We start from the raw sequence: 9,385 nt of genomic DNA on the forward strand, positions 1-9,385 counted from the left end.
CGCACCGCAGTGAAGAGCGGCCCCCACTCACCACACTAGAGAAAGTGCACAGCAACAAAGACCCACCACAGCCAAAACTACATTAATTAAAAAATCTTTTTTAAAAATTATATATACAAGATAAAACTACACTTATGTCTAGAAAAAGAAATTGAAGAAATAGACTAAAAAAATGTGTCAGTGGTTGCGTTTGAATGGTGACGTTATGGGTGATCTTAATTTTTCCCACACTTTTCTTTATTTTCAATATTTCGTAAATAAGCTGAGGTACTTTTAGTAGTTAAATTGTTTGTTTTCAAAATGTCAATATATAATCATTAAAATAATTTTCATTTGCATAAGCACTTGATTTCCAAAGCTCACATTATTTCATAATAGTAATATGCAATAAGCAAATGACAATAATGATTTATTGAATGCTTACTATGTGTCAAGTACTATACTATAAGCTTTACATACATTCTCTTTAAATCCTAACAGCTACTCTTTGAGGTCAATACTGTTATGAACTTCATTTTATAAGCTGAAGAACAGACTCAGAAAAGTTAGTTGACTTGCCCAGGCTCAAACAGCTTCTAGGTATCAGCAAGGATTTTGCTCTAAACCTGTAGCATCTAACCACTGCGTACACTATTGTCTAATTGCTAGGAAAAACATGCACTTATGCAAACTCCACTAAATTTAGTTATTTTGCATGTCATTTGTTAACGATTGCTTTCCATATCGGATGAATGTTTAATATGAAAAATGCCTTGGTATGCTTTGGTTAGTAGCTTAGAAAATGAGATGAAAACTCTTGCTATTACTTTGGTTAGTAGCTTCCCACCAACAGGCAGGCACCGGCTGTTTTCCTAAAAAAGCAAAGTCATAAAATATTGAATAAATTACAATATTGCCAGGCAATATTCAGTCATTTTGTTTACAAGGATTTTAAACATGATGCAACATTTTAAAACATTACTAGAACAGAGTCATTCTTCATTCAAAAGACAAAGTATGTCTTTAATTCTTTTCCCATGTATCAAGACCAAAAATTTTTTACTGAGCTCTAAAAGGTTTAGTAGTAGAAAAACAAAATTTAAAAGTCTGGTTTGGTTTAATGTAGTTGAGTTTTAATTACTTTTGTTTTTAAGAAAAAGAACTGGAAAAATATGTGAGCTGTCCACTGTGAGTTACAGAACAAGCAGAGGGCTGAGGGTCAGGAGGCCTGGGTTTTGGCCGTCACTTCCCTTCTCTGGGCTTTTATTTCCTTATTTATAAAATGAAGGGACTGGACCAGACAATCTGGAAGGAACGTCCCAGCTCAAAAACTCATGATTTTACAATTGGAGTGTCCTGCCTTGCCCTGTGTCACCTGAATCTAATGAGCAGCGAAAGCAGCAGCCCTCTCCTAGCACCGAGACAGACAACAGAAGAGAAAGGGATCGAGGCGGTTTTCTGTCAACCGCCCATCCACTGAGGCTGCTCTCAGCTCTAGCCCCAGAAAGAAAAGAAAAACAGGAAATGAGACTTCCCTGGCAGTCCAGTGGTTCTGACTCCCCACGTCCACTGCAGAGGGCACAGGTTCTATCCCTGGTCAGGGAACTAAGATCCCACATCCAATACTCCAGGCAGCCAAAAAAAAAAAAGCAAAAAAATACCTAGGAAAGGAAGCAGAATAACTGAATTTTAAGAAAGGTTAGAGGAAGGAGAAAGTGGAGGAGCAGAAAGAAAGTGAAGGGAAAGGATGTCCCTTTTTGTTAAGGATTTTCATATATTTAAACATCCCAATACTTTATAAGCAAATCAAATTTCATATAATATATTCTGGTATTCCAATTCAGATATAGTAAGTTTATATCTGTAAAGAACACTTTAAAAATACTGCATTTATTTAAACAATAGCTAGAAGGCAAAAAAAAAGAAAGCCCTTCATTTATTTAAAATTCTCCCATTTTCATTAAAAGTTTTTTATTCCCATCACTTCTAGTTTCTAGAGCTGCCCTGTCCAAAATGGGAGCTGCTAGCTCCACAAGGCTATTTAAACATAAATTTAGATGAATTAAAATGAAATAAAATGTAAAAGTTAGCTCTTTAGCCACTGTACTAACCACGTATCAAGTGTTAATAGCCACAGGGGGCTCACAGCTATTGTACTAGTCAGTGCAAACTTGGGACGTTTCCATTACGGAAGAAAGTTCTACTAGACACCACTATGCTTGAGAGTTTGATTAAAGGGAAACGGAGGACTTCCCTTGCGGTCCAGTGGCTAAGATGCCACTCCCAACTCAGGGTTTCTGTGTTCGATCCCTGGTCAGGGAACTAGATCCCTCATGCCACAACTAAGACCCAAAATATTTAAGTAAATAAATATTTTTAAAAAGAAGGGGAGAATGGAGTTCAGAACATTTGAGGGAAGAACATCCTATTCAACAACAGGATAAATGAAAATGATGTAAATAGGCAGTTGTTAATAATTACAGTAGTTTCAGACGCGGGATTTAGCAATTTGTAGGCATTCTGTCAGTCCTTAAAATTTCCTCATGAGGTGAACACACATATTATCCCCATTTTACACATGGTAAAACTGAGGCGTAAAAAGATTAAATTGCCCAGGTTCACATAGCAACTGAGCGCACCCAGTTTAAACAGCACCAGACTCCTTGCCAAGAGACTCCTCAGGCACAAACACTCTCGAGAGTGGCACAGCCAACAGAAATAGAATGCAAACCACATAAGTGATTTTAAATTTACCAGCAGCCTCCTTAAAAGAAGCAAAAAATAAACAGGTGAAACTAGTTTTAATGATGTATTTTAACTCAATTATCCAAATGTTGTCATTTCAGCATGTAATAATTATTTTTTTAATATTTATTCACTTATTTCGCTGCCCTTCGACTCAGATGTGGCACGTGGTTGAAGCATGTGGGATTTAGTTCCCTGACCAGGGATCGAGCCCAAGTACCCTGCACTGGGAGTGAAGAGTCTTACCCACTGGACCACCAGGAAGTCCCTCAACACGTACTAATTATTAATGAGATATTTTAAGTTCTCTTTCTATACGAAGACTTGGACATTCAGGGTGTTTTTTACACCTACAACACATCTCCGCTTGGACCAGCCACATTGCAAGCGCTCAAGAATCACATGGGCAAGTGGCTATCCCCAGTATGGGCGTCCATGGTGTCAAAGCAAGAACTTGGGCCACTGACCCAAAAGGCTCGCTTACGCAGAAGCAGCCAAGCCTCTTTCTCCTTCCCTCAGCCCCTGCCCTTGGCCAGTTTAGGGTCTGAGATCTCCCTTGGGTGCTGTGCGTTCCTGCCCCTTTCAGGCCTCTTCCCCTTGAAGATATCCACACCCCCCACCGTAACACCCAGTGACCCACTGGAGACCCAAACTCTCTGCAGTGGGAGTGTCCGGGGTCAGCCTCCTCCTCCATCGAGGGGAGGAACGAGGGACAGCAGACCCTGTCTCCCCCTGCCCTGGGAATGGAATGCACACAGGGGTTCCTCCTCTTCGGGGAGGGGGTCGGCAGGCCCAGCCCAGCGCATGGGGGAGGGGAGGCGGCTACAGGCCCTTTGGCTGGAATCTCTGTTCACGCCTCTTTCCAGGAACAACAGCAACAACAACAACAAAAAACCTCTGGAGCAATTTTGGCTTCCCTCTTACAAGTCAGGACAGTCGACCAGTTCCCAGGGTGGAATTAAGTGGACTTCAGCCCCCGCTTCTCATACAGCTCTTCCCCAAAGACTGCCACTCGGTCCTGTTGTATATCCGCTCTTGCTTCAGCTCGTGTCCAGGCTTCCCTATCGCCAGGATGCTGACTGTAATTTTATCACCTTCCCCTCAACCCCACACGCTCATTTCTACCTGCGCCTCTGCACTTACCGTTTTTGTTTGTTTGTTTTTTATGATGATGACTTCCCCTTTGTTTAATCATTCCGGTGAAATTGGACTCAAAATAGAAAACAAGAGAGTGCTGACACGGAAGGGAAATAGGTCCGCTAGAACCACTACAAGTCCAACAATTGCTTCCTTACAGCTTCGAGTAACAACGTGCTGATCACCACCCCTAAGTATCACCGGCTCCCCCACTTATGGACGTAACGTCATCTCACAATCCAGGGGCAGCCCTTTCACTCCCGGGATAGCGTGAGTGAGTCAGGGTTCTACTGGGGACAAAGCTCTGGGGGAGATGGAAGCGGGTATGGCTGTCAAGGCTTCTACCCTAAAGGGCCTTGTAGGGAACAAAGATGCCCACCCTGACCTTAAAGCAGAAACAATAAGGAACCGCCTGCTTTGCCACAGGAGGAAGGGAACTGGAGAGGCGGGAGTGGGAGAGACATACCCATTTGTAAAGCAACCAGCTTTTGTCTGATTGGTCAATGCTGGTACAGTTGGTTCAAAGGTTTTTAATATTATCCTCAAATGGGGCTTCCCCGGTGGCTTAGTGGTGAAGAATCCACCTACCAATGCAGGAAACACAGGTTCAAACCCTGATCTGGGAGGATCCCACGTGCTGCAGAGCAAGTAAGTGCGTGCACCGCAACTGTTTAGCCTTCCCTGGGGGCTCAGATGGTAGAGAATCCACCCGAAATGCGGGAGATCTGGGTTTGATCTCTGGGTTGGGAAGATCCCTTGGAGGAGGGCATGGCAACCCATTCCAGTATTCTTGCTTGGAGAATCTCCGTGGACAGAGGTGCCTGGCAGGCTACAGTCCTTGGGGTCACAAAGAGTTGGACACGACTAGCAACCAAGCAATAGAGCCTGGGAATTGCAACTACTGAGCCCATGCACTATATGCCCAAGTGCCTGAGCTCTGCAACACGAGAGCAGCCTCACTCGCCATAACCGGAGAAAAGTCTGCGCAGCAACAAAGACCCAGCGCACCCTAAAATAAATAAAGAATAAAAAAAACATCAACCCTGGATGGAAGGGATATTATCCCAGCACGGTCTATCTTCCTCACTGTGAGAGGCAACCTTCCTCGGAGAGGACAGTTGAAGATTATGTTCTCTGTTGCAAAAAGAGAGAGAGAAGAGAATGCCTCCAGCCTCTCCACCCCAAGAAACGTATTCCTGCTATTTAGGGAACCAGTGGATGGGGAACGTCTGAAAGAGCTCCACGTACGACACAGATGCAGTGCTGGGTTTGTTTTTACCTCTTATGGAACGGTCCCCCCAGGCACAGTTCAGATATCCAAGAGCAGTCATGCGTGGGCCCCGTTTCAGTGCTTCTTTGCACATGCTCCATCACACCTCCTGGGTTTGACGTTTTTCCCCACAGCACTGATCACTATCTGAAATTCTCTTATTCATTCGTCTGGGTTCCAGTTGATCACTGGCCCACAAGTAGACTGTATCGTCAGAAGAGCAGGATCTGCCAGGGCACTGCAGTAACCCCTGCCCGGGTTTTGCAACAGTATTGGCTGAAGTGGGCACTCAATCAATATTTGTGGAAGTCCACAGAGGGCTGAAGAGTAGTAGCCAACAAAGTTACAAAGGCACATGCCTACAAAGGCACCCACAGTGACTGAAAATGAGATCAGGAGGGTGAATCTTCTTTTTCTTTTCCTTAAAAGAACCAAGAGAATCTCTGAACCTCAGTGATCAAAGTAATGCATCACACCCTGGTTTATAATAACAAAAGACTGGAAGAACCTAAATGTCTACTTGGTTATAGACATTTAGGTAAACGAGGATGCCTCAAATACCTATGAAAGAACAATGACGCTCTTTGTGAACTAATACAGAAGGATTTCCTGAATCTAGTTTTGTTTTTTTTTTATCATGGTTGATTCACAATGTTTTGATAGTTCCGGGTGTACAGCAAACTGACTCAGATATGTACACATATACTCCTTTTTGGACCCTATTACAGGATATTGAACGTTATTCCCTGTGCTGTATGGTAGGTCCTCGTTGTCACCCTATTTCACACAGTGTATCTGTTCATCCTATCCCCTTATCTCTGTCCTCTCCTTCCCCTTTAGTAACCTTAAATTTGTTTTCTATATCTACGAGTCTATTTCTGTTTTGTAAAAAAGTTCATTTGCATCATTTTTTTTGATTCCACGTATAAGCGCTATCATGATATTTGTCTTTCTCTGACTTCCTTCACTTGGTATCATAATCTCCAGATCCACCCAGAGTGCTGCAAATGGCATTATTTCGTTCCTTTTTATGGCTGAACAATACTCCACTGTATATGTGCACCATATCTTCTCTGTCCATTCCTCTGTCAGTGAACATTTCGGTTGCTTCCATATACTGGCTATTGCAAGTAGTGCTGCTATGAACACTGGGGTACACTGGGGTACATGTGTCTTTTTAAGTTAGAGTTTTCATATTTCCCTGAATCTAATCTTAAGGAAAAAGCAAAGTACAGGCCAGTGTTAAAATACACTATTTAATGGTGGGGAGAAAAAAAGAGAGAGAGAGGCCATGTATTTGTATTTTCTTCTTTATGCAAATAATATTTCTACCAGGGTACCAAAAAACTAGCTATTAATATAGCAACAACCTACAGGGAGGCAAGGTGGACTACTTGGGAACAGGGAAGAATTTTCCCCATACACCTGTCTGTAACTTTTGAGTTTTGAACCATAAGAATGTATTACCTATTCAAAAATAAAGTCAATCAAACTGATAACAGTATTTATTTAAAATATAGATTGAATCAATTGAGGACTGCAGTTCAGAGTTTCCCTTGGGGGCTTTCAGGAAAGGTAAACCAGTGTGCCTCCCATTTTCATCCACAGGCTCAACCCTGGGCCTGCCCTCACTCTTGCCCTCTCTACCTCTCCCTCCCACTAAAATAAGGCCAAATTCCTGAAGGCTGGACCCCTGGGGGAGCTGTCTCACCGGCTCACTGGAGGTGCGTGAAGGACAAGTAAACAGTGGCCTGTGCTGACACAGAACCCCCTGCATGCCAGTGAGTCTGTGCACAGAACGAGAGCGCGTCATCGTGTTCACCTTCCAGGGAGTTTGACAGAAACGAACTTCCTGCTTCCTTAAACTACCAGATAAGAGGAAATAAACTTGGCTCTGCTCTCAGTCAGCCGGCTTAGTTGAAACCATGGCGTCTGGGGGAGATCTTGGGTGAAGAGGTGGCAGCAGCCTCTTGTGGGCCTGGTGTATCCTGGCGACGAAGGGGCAGAGTGCCGTCTGGAGTTAGCGTCACTCTGGAGCTGATGGGAAAAGGGTCTCTTAGAAGCCACAGCATCCAGAAAATCAGGGCCAGCTCAGAGAATTCAAACTGATCTCCTGGGCTGCCCCGGAGGCAGCAAGCACGCACAGCCGTTTTCGTGGGTGTGCAACCCACATGTAGGACACCTGCGCTTGGTTCAGTGCTCTGATGCCGCCCTCGGGATTCTTAATAATCGCTTAACAAGCAGCCCACGTTTTCATTTTGTACTGGACCCCACAAATTAATGTCATCAGTTCTGCAGGAAGTGTCAGAAAAGTCCTTGCCATCTCAGGTGTTCTAGTTTGTTGTTTGTTGTAAAATACATAGTGTGTGTTCTTGCGTGTGTGCATGCTCACTCAGTCGTGTCTGACTCTTTGCAACCCCATGGACTGTAGCCTGCCAGACTCCTCTGTCCATGGGATTTCCCAGGCAACAATATTGGAGTGGGTTGCCATTTCCTACTCCAGGGGATCTTTCTGACCCAGGGATCAAACTCCCATTTCTCGAGTCTCCTGCGTTGGCAGGCAGGTGGGTTCTGTGCCACCTGGGAAGTCCGATTTCCTATGAGCATGTTCTCGTTTACCAGTATACCTGAGTTTATCAGATCCTTTCCTGAAAGCCATTTTAGGAGAGCTTGAGGGTCCAGGCACTTGCAACAGTGGACAGGCAGGAGGAGAAGGGCAAGGTCAAGGTCAAGGGACAGGCCACTCCAACAACTTGGGTACAACCAGAGATTGCCAGCATTTCTCTCTATTCCTGGCTTCCAGGGGGTGCCAAGAATTACTGGTTCACACCATAACACCTCTGAGGAAAATCTTCTGAAGAAGACAGAAAGGCAAGACCTCTAATGTTTGCACTTGTCCTTTCATTCCAGAAATATTTATTGAGCAAATAGGTGCTAGACATACAATAGCAAGGCACTTGCCCTGACTCATGAGCTTACAGTGTATGGAGCTAGGCAATAAGCAACTAAATGAGCACAATCATGGGTATGAATTGCAATAACTGCTACAGGGGAAGCACAGCGCTAAGAGAGAAGAGCGGGTGGGCAGTGAGCAGGGGTAAAGGGGCTGGGACAGTCCTTAGAGGAGGCCTCTCTGAAAGTGTGACCCTTCCCAGTGTGGAGGATGGGGCTGGAGAAGCGGGCAGGGGCCACTCCCTGCAGGACTTGATGGACCCCACTGGGGAACTCGGCTTCCACTCCAAATGCACCCGGTAGTCTTTGAGGGCCAGTAAGAGGGATAGTAACACCATCAGATTCGCATTCTGGTGAGTTCACTGTAGCTGATACATGTCCCCGTTCACTGGAATGAAGCGGGGGCAGGAGACCCCCATGAGAAAACTAGTTAGGAGGCAAGTTGGTGGTAACAGATGACACTGTCTCAGATAGGTGTGCTAGTGGTGAGAAGGGGGAGGGTGGAAAGCAGTGTAAGTAAATATACTTTAAAAGGGGACTAGACAGGATTTGATGATGGATTTGGGGGATGGGAGTGAAGGGTCACGACCAATAGGTATCTTACATGGGAGACCCAATGGGTGCAAATGACATTTACAGAATCAGGAGAAAACAGATTTAGGGGGTGGGCACTGAGATTAAGAAACTGATTCTGAACATACATTTGAGATGACTGTGAGATATCATAGAGTAGAGATGGCTAACGCACTCCCCACTAGACAAGTCAGAGGGAGGCTTCGTGCAAAAGCCCACTCAGAGGGACAGGACGGTCAGAAGAGAAGGGTGGGGCCTGGCTTCCTACTTCCTGTGAGTCACTGGGTCCTGGGCCCCAGATGAGACTCTAGGACAGACTCCCTGCGAAATCTGGAATGACCAGTGGCCTCCTCCGTCTACCCCCACTCCAGCCTCCCAGTTGCCTCAGTTTACGACCTGATGTGGTATTCATGGGCAGAATAACAAGGTTAAGGACAAATGCCCTGTAAGGAGTAGGCTTGTGCCTATAGACGGGCTCATGCTCACTGAATGTGGGCACTAACTTTTTCTCAGAGCGCTGGGTCCCAGAAGTGGCCTAGGAGGCAAGAGCCCTGTGTTGGTAAATCCTCCATCTGCATGGCACTCAGGGGCTTACAGAGCACTTTCACATCCACTTTCTCATTCTCTGGACAACATTTGAGACCAGGCAGCGATTATTATTAACACTACTTTATATAAGGAGGTTCAGAGAGGTTAGTCAAATTTTCCTAGGTCACACAGGTAATTGAG

The sequence above is a fragment of the Bos indicus x Bos taurus genome, chromosome 15, assembly GCF_003369695.1.
Source record: "Bos indicus x Bos taurus breed Angus x Brahman F1 hybrid chromosome 15, Bos_hybrid_MaternalHap_v2.0, whole genome shotgun sequence".
Lineage (NCBI taxonomy): Eukaryota > Metazoa > Chordata > Mammalia > Artiodactyla > Bovidae > Bos > Bos indicus x Bos taurus.